This window comes from Heterodontus francisci, chromosome 7 (assembly GCF_036365525.1).
Source record: "Heterodontus francisci isolate sHetFra1 chromosome 7, sHetFra1.hap1, whole genome shotgun sequence".
NCBI classification, from domain to species: Eukaryota; Metazoa; Chordata; class Chondrichthyes; order Heterodontiformes; family Heterodontidae; genus Heterodontus; species Heterodontus francisci.
The window spans coordinates 9307081-9323263 of record NC_090377.1 but is presented as its reverse complement, the minus strand read 5'-3'; the positions used below and the strand labels follow the sequence as shown (position 1 = coordinate 9323263).

Here is a 16183-nt window from a genome sequence, read left to right as displayed (position 1 = left end):
CGTTGTTGGAAAAGGAAACAGGTTTCTAAAGCCTCAAAAGCGTGCCTTTTCCTAATGACCCACAAGGATGCACTGTGTCATCCTCACTTGTCCCATTCTTTTGCCTTGCACAATCATCCCATTGGTCAGTTAATCTCTCTTGCCCTCCACCCCAACACAGGCCTTCCCTTTTGTTCTATCCCTGGCTCTGTACTTGCTTAAAAACGTTAAATCTCTAACGTCTTCCAGTTTCTGATGACAAGTCATCGAGCTGAAACAGTAACTTTGTTTATCTCTCCAGAGGTGCTGCCTGACCTGCTGAGTGTTTCCAGCACTTTCTGTTTTTATTTCAGCAACTGAAGACCCATTTGAAATGCACCCCCACTTCCCATTTTTGAAGTCATAGAGTCATTTACTCCACAGAAGGCGGCCACTCGACCTATCGAGTCCGTGCCAGCTCTCCACGGAGCTATCTAGTCTGTCCCACTCTGCGGCTCAATCCCCAAAGCCCTGCAAGTCTATTTCTCTCAGGTGGCCAACTTTCTCTTGAAGTCATTGATTGTCTCCGCTTCCACCACCCTTGTGGGCAGTGAGTTCAACATCATTACCACCCGCTGCGTAAAAAAGTGTTTCCTCACATTCCTCCTGCAACTTGTGCCTAAAACCTTCAATCTGCGTCTCCTAGTCCTTGCATCATTTGTTAATGGGAACAAGGGGGGGAATTAATAAAATTAGAATTAGAATTAGAATTAGAATATTACAGCGCAGTACAGGCCCTTCGGCCCTCGATGTTGCGCCGATCATCTGACCTACACTATTCCATTTACATCCATATGTCTATCCAATGACCACTTAAATGCCCTTAAAGTTGGCGAGTCTACTACTGTTGCAGGCAGGGCGTTCCACGCCCCTACTACTCTCTGCGTAAAGAAACTACCTCTGACATCTGTCCTATATCTATCACCCCTCAACTTAAAGCTATGTCCCCTCGTGTTTGCCATCCTCATCCGAGGAAAAAGACTCTCACTATCCACCCTATCTAACCCTCTGATTATCTTGTATGTCTCTATTAAGTCACCTCTCCTCCTCCTTCTCTCTAACGAAAACAACCCCAAGTCCCTCAGCCTTTCCTCGTAAGACCTTCCTTCCATACCAGGCAACATCCTAGTAAATCTCCTCTGCACCCTTTCCAAAGCTTCGACATCCTTCCTATAATGCGGTGACCAGAACTGCACGCAATACTCCAGGTGCGGCCTCACCAGAGTTTTGTACAGCTGCATCATGACCCCGTGGCTCTGAAACTCGATCCCCCTACTAATAAAGGCTAACACACCATATGCCTTCTTAACAGCCCTATTAACCTGGGTAGCAACTTTCAGGGATTTATGTACCTGGATACCAAGATCTCTCTGCTCATCTACACTACCAAGAATCTTCCCATTAGCCCAGTACTCTGCATTGCTGTTACTCCTTCCAAAGTGAATCACCTCACACTTCTCCGCATTAAACTCCATTTGCCATCTCTCAGCCCAGCTCTGCAGCCTATCTATGTCCCTCTGTACCCTACAACACCCTTCGACACTATCCACAACTCCACCGACCTTCGTGTCATCCGCAAATTTACTAACCCACCCTTCTACACCCTCATCCAGGTCGTTTATAAAAATGACAAACAGCAGTGGCCCCAAAACAGAACCTTGCGGTACACCACTAGTAACTAAACTCCAGGATGAACATTTGCCATCAACCACCACCCTCTGTCTTCTTTCAGCTAGCCAATTTCTGATCCAAAGCTCTAAATCACCTTCAACCCCATACTTCCGTATTTTCTGCAATAGCCTACCGTGGGGAACCTTATCAAACGCCTTACTGAAATCCATATACACCACATCCACGGCTTTACCCTCATCCACCTGTTTGGTCACCTTCTCGAAAAACTCAATAAGGTTTGTGAGGCACGACCTACCTTTCACAAAACCGTGCTGACTATCGCAAATGAACTTATTCTTTTCAAGATGATTATAAATCCTGTCTCTTATAACCTTTTCCAACATTTTACCCACAACCGAAGTAAGGCTCACAGGTCTATAATTACCAGGGCTGTCTCTACTCCCCTTCTTGAACAAGGGGACAACATTTGCTATCCTCCAGTCCTCCGGCACTACTCCTGTCGACAATGACGACTTAAAGATCAACAACAACGGCTCTGCAATCTCCTCCCTGGCTTCCCAGAGAATCCTAGGATAAATCCCATCTGGCCCAGGGGACTTATCTATTTTCACTCTTTCCAAAATTGCTAACACCTCCTCCTTGTGAATCTCAATCCCATCTAGCCTAGTAGGCTGTATCTCAGTAATCTCCTCGGCAACATTTTCTTTCTCTACTGTAAATACTGACGAAAAATATTCATTTAACGCTTCCCCTATCTCCTCTGATTCCGCACACAACTTCCCACTACTATCCTTGATTGGCCCTGTTCTAACTCTTATCATTCGTTTATTCCTGATATACCTATAGAAAGCCTTAGGGTTTTCTTTGATCCTATCTTTGAACAAAATAAGAAGAAAACTTATAAAACTAAACCATAATATCTTTTTCTAAGGATTCACTGAGCACCTAATAAGGTGAAATAGACTGTTTGAGACAAAGGCTCTCCGCAGTGCTGGAGAGCTCTGGGAACAAAGGCCAAAGTCACCTGTTCCTCCTGAGCCTGTTATATTTAATACACATCAAGTCTCAAATTCCTCCTACACTGGAATCCCAAAATGTTATTTGCTGAAAGAAATCTACCTAATCTGCATCTCAATGGTTCGATACTATCTGCCCCCACCTTCTTCCTGTTCCATAGATAGACCACTTGCTCACTGAAATAGTGGCCGGAATTTTCTTGAGATGGCAGAAATCCCGCCACTGGGACTGAATGTGAGAGGCGACCACACTTTGGTGAACGGCGGCACCCGGGGCTGCATTTTGCTAGTGGCAGCCAATTAAGCTAGCAGTGGCCATTGCGGAGGCTGCAGCTGCAGTGTGAAGATGCCTAAATGGCCGGGCGCCCTCGAAGAGAGTTCAGGTAGGGGTTGGGGGAAGCCAGGGCCTGACAGACAGGCCCTGATGATTGTGGGGATGTGTGTGTGTGTGGTCATGGAGTACCAGTGACACCATGGCCATTGGACGGCACTTCCGTGGGCCACAGAGTGTCCATGAAAGAGGGACCCTCCCCTCTGGAGCCTGCTGTGGAACGGTCTCCTACAAAGAGCAGTGGACGCTAGCTCAATTCATAATTTTAAATCTGAGATTGATAGATTTTTGCTCGGTGAGGATATAAGTTGATATGGAGCCCAGGCAGGTTGATTGGGTTAGGTCACAGATCAGCCATGATCTCACTGAATGGAGGAAAGGCTCGAGGGGCTGAATGGCCTCCTCCTGTGCCTGTGTTCCTATTTTCCTCTGTGCTGCTCAGCCAAATTGGTTGCTTCCGCAAGAGGTTTGACCCACTGACAGTAACCATGGTGATGGGGTCAGGAAGGCATGAAGATTGAAGGAAAGGCCCGCCAGGTGTTGTTGGAAGAGGATGTGGTAGGGCAGTGGTTATGGTGGTGGGCTCATAAAGGGTTGCCAACTCTGGCGGAAATATTCCTGGGGGTTTTGTCACATGACCTCCTGCCTCCAATTGCCCTGCCCATGTACTCCCACCATTGGTCGCCCGACATGTCAATCTGCATAACCCTACCCACCATCCCCACCTTCCCAGCCAATTGTTTAATATTTTGCCCACAGCAGTGGTCTGGAGATTAATCTTCAATTTCTGGAGACTGAAGAAGAATCCTGGAGGGTTGGCAACTCCTAACTCATAACCTGGGTTCCAATCCCAGCACAGTGAGTTCTGAGATAACAACATGAAACAATAACCCTAACCTCTTGGAGTGGGTTCTCGGCATTTCCAGAATTTTCTATCTTTATTTTAGATTTCCAGTGTTTGCGGAGTCTTGCTTTTTGATGACTAAATTTCTGTAATCGAATTTAATAACTAAAGCTCCCTTCACTAGTTTTGTAACAACAATCTCTGAGAGGGTTTTGAGGGAAACTAGAGATAGGCAGTAAATGTGGAAACGTCCACAATTTAAAATTTTATTTTTCATTCATGGGATGTGGGCGTCACTGGCCAGGCCAGCATTTTTTGCCCATCCCTAATTGCCCTTGAGAAGGTGGTGGTGAGCTGCCTTCTTGAACCGCCGTTGTCCATGTAGGTTAGGTACAACCACAGTGCTGTTAGGAAGGGAGTTCCAGGATTTTGACCCAGCGACAGTGAAGGAACGGCGATATAGTTCCAAGTCAGGATGGTGTGTGACTTGGACGGGAACTTGCAGGTGGTGGTGTTCCCATGCATTTGCTGCCCTTGTCCTTCTAGTTGGTAGAGGTCACGAGTTTGGAAGGTGCTGTCTAAGGAGCCTTGGTGCATTGCTGCAATGCATCTTGTAGATGGTTCACATACAACTGGGCCACTTCAGAGGGCAGTGATAGGTCAATCACTGATGGTTAATGGAATAAGGGAATTTTACAGTACAGAAGGAGGCTATTTGTGTGTCTGCCTGTTCTCTGAACCAGCTCTCCACTTAATCCCTTTTCCACAAACTTTTAGCTGTTTTCTTTTTCAAATATTTATACATTTCCTTTTAAAAGCTAAAAGTCTTAGAGCAGGAAATGCAGTAATGATTTAATTTGGTTAGTTTTTGAAATTATCTGTCTTGCTCGACTCTGGTCTGTTTGTTCAAATCTTTTTTTTCTCTCCCTCTCTCCTCTCGCTCTCTCTCTCTCGCTCTTTCCTCTTACTCCATCTCTCTCCTTCTGTCTCCCCCTCTCTCACCCTCCCTGTTTCTCCTCTTTTCTTTCTTTCCCTCTGTCCTCCTCTCTCGCCCTTTCCTTTTCTTTCTTTCCCTTTCTCTCTCCATCTCTTATGCTTTCTTTCCCTCTCTATATTTCCCCCTCTCTCTATATATATCTCCCACTCTTTCTCCCTCTCTGTATCTCCCCTCCCTCTCTATATCTCCCTCTGTCTCTCTCCTCTCCCTCTCTATCCTCTCCTCTCCTTCTTTCCTCTCCTCCCCCTCTCTATATCCTTCCCTCTCTCTGCCTGAGTATAACCACTTTTGCTCTATCTCCTCTCAGTTTCTCTTTCTACTCCTTCTCTGTATCCCTGTTCTCTTTCTATTTCTGTAACATCTCCCTGTCTCTCTGCCTTTTCTCCTCTTTCTAAAACTTGCCTCTCCTTCTTTGCCTCCTCTGTCTCGGTAACCTCTTTTTCCCTTCCTGTCTCCTCTTTTTCTATCTCTTTCTATCTCTGCAACTTCTGTTTCCTCCTTCTCTCTTGGTAACCATTTTCTCCCATTCTTGTCTCCTCTCGCTCTATAACTTGCCTCTCTCTTACACTTTCCATAATTCTGACTCTATGTCTGCTGTCAGGTACGACGAGGATGTGGTACCCTGATGCACGAGTCTAGATTAAGGATACAGTTTGTGTTCAGTGGTTTCTGTATCAGTGCAGCTGCCAGGGGGAGGGGCACTAGGACGCAGCAGTTAATAGGAGAGACAAGATGCATAGAAAACTAGGAGGGACAAACAGAATAAAGAATAGGTGATTGGCAAGAGAACCAGCGAGGACACGAGAAAACATCTTTTCATGCAGTGAGTTGTTGTGATCTGGAATGCGCTGCCTGAAAGGGCGGTGGAAGCAGATTCAATAGTAACTTTCAAAAGGGAATTGGATAAATACTTGAAAAAGAAAACTTTGCAGGGCTCTGGGAAAAGCGTACGGGGAGTGAGATTAATTGGATGGCTCTACCAAAGACCAGCACATACACGATGGGCCGAATGGCCACCTTCTATGCTGTATCATTCTATGAACAGGAGAGAGAACTGGAGAGGAAAAAGAGAGTTGCAAAGACATGAGAGAATAAAAGAGGGCAATAGAACAGACAGACAGAAAAAGAGAAAGACAGAGAGAGAGGGGCAGAAATAGATATAGAGATGGACAGAAAGAGTCAGAGAGAGAGAATGACCACTTGGAGAGGTACTAGAGGGCAGCAATGGAACTGTACATCACCAGAGGGAAAGATATATATTAGATTGTTCATGCTCCCCTACTCCCCTCCATCTCCCTCCCCTCTGCTCCCCACCCCTCCATAGAGATAGATAGTCACACTGAGAGATAGTGACATAGAAAGAAACAAAATATGGACAGATAGAAACAGATGGAGAGATTAAGGGTGAGAGGAAAACACCAATAAACAGAGAAACAGATTAACAGAGTGAGCTGTGTGGAGAGGTTCTCTGCGTGAGTCAGTGAGACTCCAGCTTACTTACTCATTTGTCAGAGAGCCTGAATGATAGAAGTGCTGAGTGACATAAAATACCAACTTAATTTGGTAATATTCCAGCCTGCTTATTAGAGTTAAGAGTTTTACTGGCTGGACTCCAGCAGCAGCAATGAGTAGAGCAATATTCGCAATGCGGAGAAGGGAAGGGGGGAGGGGAGGGAACACAGGAATGCGGGGAGGCAATTTAGTTCGTCAAGCATGTTCCACCTCCATTCAATGAGATTATGGCTGATCTTCCAGGGGAAGGGAGGGAAGGGGAATGAAAAGAAGGGAAGGGGAGGGGAGTGGAGGGGAGGGCAATGGAGGGTAGGGGAGCAGAGGGGAAGGGGATAAAGGGGTGGATAGTGGAAGGGAGGGGAATGAAGGAGACTGAGGGGAGGGCAGAGAAATGGAGGCGAGTGAAGGGGAGAGGAATGGAATAGAGGGGAGGGGAGGTAATTTGACAGGAGGGGAATGGAGGGGTGGGGAGCAGAGGGGAGGGAGATGGAGGGGACGAGGGGAGCATGAACAATCTAATATATATCTTTCCCTCTGGTGGCGTACAGTTCTATTGCTGCCCTCTAGTACCTCTCCAAGTGGCCATTCATTAGGTGTGATTCCAGGCAGTGAGCATTGGATGACTATTTGGCCATAGTGGGCATCACAACCGAGTTGGATTCTGCCCTGGCTCAACATCCATAGACACACATGCACACAGCATCTTTCAAGAGAACCTGCTGTATAGCAGCCCGGGGAGGAACCCTGGCTGAGTGTTTTCTACATAACCCAAGGCACCACTGAACATAAATGTAGCTTCTACGCGCCTCAACCCTCAAGACTTCACTGTGTACAGTACTGAGCTCCACACTATAGGAACTTTACAGAGGCTTTATTTTTTTAAATTATTCATTCATGGGATGTGGGCGTCACTGGCTGTGCCAGCATTTATTGCCCATCCTTAATTGCCCTTGAGAAGATGGTGGTGAGCTGCCTTCTTGAACCGCTGCAGTCCATGTGGGGTAGGTACACCCACAGTGCTGTTAGGAAGGAATTTCCAGGATTTTGACCCAGGGACAGTGAAGGAACGGCGATATAGTTCCAAGTCAGGATCGTGTGTGACTTGGAGGGGAACTTGCAGGTGGTGGTGTTCCCATGTATTTGCTGCCCTTGTCCTTTTAGTTGGTAGAGGTCACGGGTTTGGAAGATGCTGTCTAAGGAGACTTGATGCATTTCTGCAGTGCATCTTGTAGATGGTACACACTGCTGCCACTGTGCACCGGTGGTGGAGGGAGTGAATGTTTGTAGATGGGGTGCCAATCAAGCAGGCTGCTTTGTCCTGGATGGTGTTGGAGCTGCACCCATCCAGGCAAGTGGAGAGTATTCCATCACACTCCTGACTTGTGCCTTGTAGATGGTGGACAGGTTTTGGGGAGTCAGGAGGTGAGTTACTCACCTCAGGATTCCGAGCCTCTGACCTGCTCTTGTAGCCATGGTATTTATATGGCTACTCCAGTTCAGTTTCTGGTCAATGGTAGCCCCTAGGATGCTGATAGTGGGGGATTCAGCGATGGTAATGCCGCTGAATGTCAAGGGGTGATGGTTAGATTCTCTCTTGTTGGGGATGGTCATTGCCTGGCATTTGTGTGGCGCGAATGTTACTTGCCACTTATCAGCCCAAGCCTGGATATTGTCCAGGTCTTGCTGCATTTCTACACGGACTGCTTCAGTATCTGAAGAGTCACGAATGGTGCTGAACATTGTGCAATCATCCGCGAAGATCCCCACTTCTGACCTTATGATTGAAGGAAGGTTATTGATGAAGCAGCTGAAGATGGTTGGCCCGAGGACACTACCCTGAGGAACTCCTGCAGTGATGTCCTGGAGCTCAGATGATTGACCTCCAACAACCACAACCATCTTCCTTTGCGCTAGGTATGACTCCAGACAGCGGAGGGTTTTCCCCCTGATTCCCATTGACCTCAGTTTTGCAAGGGCTCCTTGATGCCATACTCGGTCAAATGCTGCCTTGATGTCAAGGGCAGTCACTCTCACCTCACCTCTGGAGTTCAGCTCTTTTGTCCATGTTTGAACCAAGGCTGTAATGAGGTCAGGAGCTGAGTGGCCCTGGCGGAACCCAAACTGAGTGTCACTGAGCAGGTTATTGCTGAGCAAGTGCCGCTTGATAGCACTGTTGATGACACCTTTCATCACTTTACTGATGATTGAGAGTAGGCTGATGGGGCGGTAATTGGCCGGGTTGGACTTGTCCTGCTTTTTGTGTACAGGACATACCTGGGCAATTTTCCACATTGCAGGGTAGATGCCAGTGTTGTAGCTGTACTGGAATAGCTTGGCTAGGGGCGCGGCAAGTTCTGGAGCACAGGTCTTCAGTACTATTACCGGAATATTGTCAGGGCTTTTGCAGTATCCAGTGCCTTCAGTCGTTTCTTGATATCACGCGGAGTGAATCGAATTGGCTGAAGTCTGGCATCTGTGATGCTGGGGACTTCAGGAGGAGGCCGAGATGGATCATCAACTCGGCACTTCTGGCTGAAGATTGTTGCAAATGCTTCAGCCTTATCTTTCGCACTGATGTGCTGGGCTCCCCCATCATTGAGGATGGGGATATTTGTGGAGTCACCTCCTCCAGTTAGTCGTTTAATTGCCCACCACCATTCACGGCTGGATGTGGCAGGACTGCACAGCTTAGATCTGATCCGTTGGTTATGGGATCGCTTAGCTCTGTCTATCGCATGCTGCTTATGCAGTTTGGCATGCAGATAGTCCTGTGTTGTAGCTTCACCAGATTGACACCTCATTTTGAAGTACGCCTGGTGCTGCTCCTGGCATGCCCTCCTGCACTCTTCATTGAACCAGGGTTGGTCTCCTGGCTTGATGGTAATGGTAGAGTGGGGGATATGCCGGGCCATGAGGTTACAGATTGTGGATGAGTACAATTCTGCTGCTGCTGATGGCCCACAGCATCTCATGGATGCCTAGTTTTGCATTGCTAGATCTGTTCGAAATCTATCCCATTTAGCACGGTGATAGTGCCACACAACACGATGGACGGTATCCTCAATGTGAAGGCGGGACTTCGTCTCCACAAGGTCTGTGCGGTGGTCACTCCTACCAATACTGTCATGGACAGAAGCATCTGCGGCAGGCAGATTGGTGAGGACGAGGTCAAGTATGTTTTTCCCTCGTGTTGGTTCCCCCACCACCTGTCGCAGACCCAGTCTAGCAGCTATGTCCTTTAGGCCTCGCCCAGCTCAGTCAGTAGTGGTGCTACCGAGCCACTCTTGGTGGTGGACAGTGAAGTCCCCCACCCAGAGTACATTTTGTGCCCTTGCCACCCTCAGTGCTTCCTCCAAGTGGTGCTCAACATGGAGGAGTACTGAGTCATCAGCTGAGGGAGGGCGGTAGGTGGTAATCAGTAGGAGGTTACCTTGCTCATGTTTGACCTGATGCCATGAGACTTCATGGGGTCCGGAGTCGATGTTGAGGACTCCCAGGGCAACTCCCTCCCTACTGTATACCACTGTCTCGCCACCTCTGCTGGGTCTGTCCTGTCGGTGGGACAGGACATACCCGGGGATAGTGATTGCAGTGTCTGGGACATTGTCTGTAAGTTATGATTCCGTGAGTATGACTATGTCAGGCTGTTGCTTGACTAGTCTGTGGGACAGCTCTCCCAACTTTGGCACAAGCCCCCAGATGTTAGTAAGGAAGACTTTGCAGGGTCGACGGGGCTGGGTTTGCCGTTGTCATTTCCGGTGCCTAGGTCGATGCCGGGTGGTCCGTCCGGTTTCATTCCTTTTTATAGACTTTGTAGCGGTTAGATACAACTGAGTGGCTTGCTAGGCCATTTCAGAGGGCATGTATGAGTTAACCACATTGCTGTTGGTCTGGACTCACATGTAGGCCAGACCAGGTAAGGACAGCAGATTTCCTTCCCTGAAGGACATTAGTGAACCAGATGGGTTTTTACAACAATCGACAATGGTTTCATGGCCATCATTAGACTAGCTTTTAATTCCAGATTTATTAATTAAATTCAAATTCCACCGTCTGCTGTGGTGGGATTCGGACCCATGTCCCCAGAGAAATACCCTGGGTCTCTGGGTTACTAGTCCAGTGATATTACCACTACGCCACCGCTTACTTTAGAGACTGACCTATGCGAAGTCAGTGGATGATGTCTGCTAAGAGGAAAAAAAATACAATAAAAGATTTGACAAATTGGGACTTTTTTCATTAGAACACAGATTCTAAGGCGATATGAGAGAACTGTTTAAAATGATAAAAAGGACAGGGTAGACTGTTTACAGTAGCCGAGGGGGACAAGAACGAGGGCCCATAGATAGAAGATTAAATGTAAGAGATTTAGAACAGAGGACAGGAGAAACCTCTTCACACACAGGTGAGACTCTGGGATTCACTTCCAGGGGTTCGTGGTTGAGGCAGAAACTACATCAATATTCAAGATTAGATCACAGAGGTGGATGAAGGAAAACCAGGTTATAAGAATATGAGAAGAGGGCAAGTCAATGTGATTGAGACTATTTGCTGGTGTCGAGAATAAAGGCCAGCATGGGCTAGATGGGCTAAATGGCCTATTATACCTTCTATGAGTATTTGTGAGTATTTGTTTATTATTGGATTGTACTCAAATGTATATATAAAGAGCCAGTCAGCACTGGCTGCGTGTTGTTAGGAGTGGAGAAGTAAGCTCTGTGACAAGCAATAAACAGTCTCCGCCAAAGCATCCTAGTCTCAGTGTCTTCTTCACAAACAAGCTTGGAGATTTCTCTAACATTAGTGGCAGAGGATGGTTGCCTGAAAGTGAAGATTGGAGACTAAGATTTGTTTTCAGACAGGAGATTAGAATTGGAGTTTATTTTTTGAGAAGGCTGTAATTGAAGTTTTTTTTTTGAAGAAAGATGACTGAAACCAGCTGCAAGGTGTTGGAATATGATTTTCCACCGCTGTTTTGTGAAGCCGGATCTTGCGATCAATGGAAGAATGAAGTTGATTTATGAACACGGGTTACATCTATACCTAAAAGGAACCAAGGAATGGCCCTTGCACTTTCACTTCACGCCAGAAGCAAGATCAGGGGCAAAGTGTTCTCGGAGTTTAGAGGCTCATCATTTGGACAATGAGGAAGGTTTGGGCAAACTCTTAAATTATATGGATAAAATTTATATGATGGATGACTTATTGAGTGTCTATGAGACATGGTCGGACTTTCATAAATTTAGAAAAATGGATGGTTCTTCCACAGAAGAATATATTCTGGAGTTTAACCGATTATATGCATGGTTGCAGTAATTCTGCTTGGAAATTCCTAGATCAGTACTTGCCTTCAAATTGTTAGATTATGCTGGGATATCGAACATGGATAGGCTCTTGGTATTAACCGGAGTTAGATTCAATGAAAGAGATACGCTGTTTGATCAGATGTCTGACACCCTGAAAACATTTTGGGGAAAACATTCCTTTCCGGCCGCTTTCCCGGTGCAGATAGGCTCTTTAGCAGTGACACCAAAGGTGCTAGCAGCATTTCGAGGCCATTCAAGTATGGGGCCCAGACATCAGTACGAAAGGAGAAACACACACAAAACGAATGAGGATAGAGATCCTTTTGGCAGCTATAACAGACGGCAAGAATTGGGTAATTATGGCAGAAGGATGAACCCCAGGAATAACCAAGAGGTGGTCAACGATGTTTCTGATGTGACTCAAAGTATCGCTATGTTGCATTGTCCAAAAAGGAATATCAGGGTTTTTGAGATGACACATGATGTGGAAGGTGAGGATGACGCTACTAATCAATGAGAAGGAATTATACTGGTCATGAGAAGCTTCTGTCCGGTAATGAGTGTCCTAGTCACAGATTTGTTCAATTGAGCTGTACTACACAGTGGGTGTACGTCTACAGTATGTGGAGTGGACTGGTTAAGGTGTTGCATGGATTCTTTAAGTAAGGAAGACTGAAGTAAGGCCAAAGAATATGACAGTTCTACCTGTTTCAGTTTGGGGATGACAACGTGTAGAAATCACTAAAAAGAGTGGTAATTCTGTGTAAAATAGCAGGGGTAAACCATTTTATTAGTACAGATGTAGTAGTATCCAGTGACATACCTTTGCTGTTAAGTAAACCATATATGAAAAAGGCTCAGATGAAATTGGATATGAAACATGGGGCGGCACAGTGGCACAGTGGTTAGCACCGCAGCCTCACAGCTCCAGCGACCCGGGTTCAATTCCGGGTACTGCCTGTGTGGAGTTTGCAAGTTCTCCCTGTGTCTGCGTGGGTTTTCTCCGGGTGCTCCGGTTTCCTCCCACAGCCAAAAGACTTGCAGGTTGGTAGGTAAATTGTCTGTTATAAATTGCCCCTAGTATAGGTAGGTGGTAGGAAAATATAGGGACAGGTGGGGATGTGGTAGGAATATGGAATTAGTGTCGGATTAGTATAAATGGGTGGTTGATGTTCGGCACAGACTCGGTGGGCCGAAGGGCCTGTTTCTGTGCTGTATCTCTAAACTAAAACTAAACATGATAAGACGATTTGTCTTTGGGAAATCCGTAGCTTTGCGGTAGACACAGTCAGGACATTATTGTATTCCTTTAGCGAGACCTAGCATCTCTAAGCAGGATGTTAAAGAACTATTAATGGCATCTGGGGGTAGGGATTTAAAGGAGAAAAGGCAAATTATTTCAAAACTGCATCAACAGTTTGCACATCAATCTTGTCATAGGTTGAAGATTCTGTTAAAAGATGCAGGCGTAATAGATGATGACTACACTAAACTTATCGAAGATATCAGTGGAAAATGTGATATCTCTAAAAAAAAATAGAGGAGGATGCCATCGCAACCATTAGCAAGGGACTTTAATGAAACCGTAGTGATGGACTTCGAGGTCTGGGATAAAGAAAAATACATTTTTCTTCTACACTTTATAGACGTGGCGACTAGATTCAGTCTGTTGACGGTAATTTATAGTAAAGACAAAAAAGCAATAGTGGACAAGATAATGGAAAGGTGGATAGGAACAGGAGCACTGGCTAGGTTTCTAACTGACAGTGGAGGAGAATTTGCCAATGATGAGTTCAGGAGTATGTGTGAAAATATGAAGATTGCAGCAATGCACACAGCAGCAGATAGTCCTTTTAGTAATGGGATTTGTGAGAGAAATCATGGTGTGATTGACGAAATGCTCTGAAAAATTTTAGCAGACCAGCCAAATTGTAAATTGACTGCTGCTCTGGTGTGGGCAGTACATGTGAAAAACATGCTTCAAATGGTTTGGGGCTATAGCCCCTCTCAATTAGTTCATGGCAGGAATCCGAAAATACCTTCAGTAATGTGGGATCATCCCCGGCTTTAGAGAGGACTACAATTAGTTCAATTTTTGCGGAGCGTTTGAATGCCATGCCTGCAGGGAGAAGAGCATTTATTAAGGCGGAGGTTTCGAAAAAAATCAGGAGGGCTTTGAGGTATCGGATCAGACCATCAGAAAATAATTTTAATACCAGGGATATGGTGTATTACAAAAGAGAAGGGCAGAAAGAATGGAGAGGCCCAGGAAAAGTTATAAGCACTGATTGATGGCAAAAGGGTGGTTTTGCAACATGGCAACCAAACCATTCGAGTACATTCCTCACGGCTTATTGGCACTGATTACACATTGACAGAATCTGAACAAATAATGGAGACTGATGATAGATCATGTACTTCGCTTGCACATATGTTGGACCTTTGCAAGCAACAGATTGTGGCAGATAATGGGCTACTGAGAGTGGACCTAGTGATAGTTAAGATCCAGATAAAACCATTTATCCCAAAGGTCAACTACCAAACATTGGGACTAGAGTGACATATATGCCAGAAGGGACTTGTGAATGGAGGGAAGCCACCATTATAGGAAAGGCACAGGGAATTGCAAACATTGGCTGAATGTGCAAGACAAGGGACAGGATATCAGACCTATAGATTGGCAGAAGGAAGTGAAAATATGGAAGGCCAGAAAACGTCGTATAAGTTCAGACAGTGGGCCTGAAGATGATCATAGTCCAAGGAAAAGGTCACAAACTTGTGCAAGGAGGTCTGGTTGTTGGAGGGACAGGTCGAGTAGTAGTGGTCCAGAAAGGGATAGGAAATCTAATAGGGGACGTGGTTTCACTAGCGCGAGGACCAGAGAGCAGACGAGGGGCACCACAAGAAGTAGGAGTCCTTACGATAGAGAAGCTCTAGCGGCTTTTAACAAGTTAGATGGTAAATTGATAAAGGATGCAAAACATCTTGAGCTTGACAGTTGGAGAGAGTTTGGCGTATACACGGAGGTGTCAGACAGAGGATAACCAGGAATTTCCCTAGGTGGATCTGTATAGAGAAAATACTTCCCGATGGTACATATAAAGCGAAGACCAGACTTGTAGCTCGGGGATTTGAGGAATGACTAGGCGACCAGGAAGTTAGAGTAGATTCCCCTACAGCAGGAAAAGCAAGTTTGAGGATTTTCCTAGCCCTTTTAGCGACACACTCGTGGGAATGTAAGTCCAGGGACATCAAAGCAGCATTTTTTGCAAGGGGAGAAATTTGAAAGGGAAATATTTTTAAAGCCACCAAAAGAAACTGGAGATAGAGAAGGGAAATTATGGAAGTTGAACAAGTTTTGTTTCAGAAGGCAGTCACACCTGGTAGATTAAGTAATTCAAATTCAGTTAGTGATCAGGGACAACAGGGTGTGATTGCAAGTGAGGCAGGTAGGGGGATCCTGAGTTCAGGAGTGGAGGAGCCTCAGCCTTTGACCTTATCCAACAGGTACGAGATACTTGCTCCCTGTGTGGATGAGGAAAAGGGCTGCGGGGAGGATGAGCCAACTGACCATGGCACCATGGTGCAGAAGGCCATTCAAGAGGGGGGAGCAAAAAGACAAGTGGTTGTTGTAGGAGATTCTATAATTAGGGGGATAGATAGTATCCTTTGCAAGCCGGATCGGGAGTCCCGCATGGTGTGTTGCCTGCCCGGTGCCAGGGTGCAAGACATCTCTGACCGGCTTGAAAGGATATTGGAGCGGGAGGGGGAGGATCCAGTTGTTGTGGTCCACGTTGGGACTAACAACATAGGCAAGGCTAGGATGGAGGACCTGTTTGGGGATTATAAAGCACTAGGAGCGAAATTAAGGAACAGGTCCTCGAGGGTCATAATCTCCGGATTACTGCCCGAGCCACGTGCAAATTGGCTTAGGGATAAGAATATTAGGGAAGTAAACACGTGGCTAAGGGAGTGGTGTGGGAAAGAGGGGTTCCATTTCATGGGGCATTGGCATCAGTTTTGGAACCGGGGGGATCTGTACCGATGGGACGGTCTCCACCTGAACTGATCTGGAACCAGTGTTCTAGCGAAACGGATAAATAGGGTGGTCTCTAGGACTTTAAACTAGTGACTCGGGGGGAAGGGAAAGGGAAAACGGCAGGGAGTATGATGATAAATAAAAAGGTAAGCAGCAGGCTAACATGTGTGCAGGAGGGTTTAAGTTCAAGGCAGACTATGAAAGAAGCAGAAAGGAAGGATAACTCAGGAGTTATTATTAGAGATGTTGGGAATCATGAGGGTAAGAAAGCTAGCATAAAGGCACTTTACCTGAATGCTCGTAGCATTCGTAACAAGGTTGATGAGTTAACGACACAAATAATCGCGAATAAATATGATTTGGTAGCCATTACGGAGACATGGTTACAGGTTGGTCACGACTGGGAGTTAAATATCCAGGGGTACCAGACTATTCGGAAGGACAGACAGGAAGGTAAGGGAGGTGGTGTAGCTCTGATATTCAAGGAC

General features: G+C 46.2%; 1 protein-coding gene across 1 annotated transcript in view; it reads right to left on the bottom strand.

Annotated features, from left to right (window-relative positions):
• plcd4a (phospholipase C, delta 4a) overlaps window positions 1-16183 on the bottom strand; it is a 98620-nt gene that overhangs the window by 58433 nt on the left and 24004 nt on the right. The gene's annotated exons all lie outside the window — the stretch shown is intronic.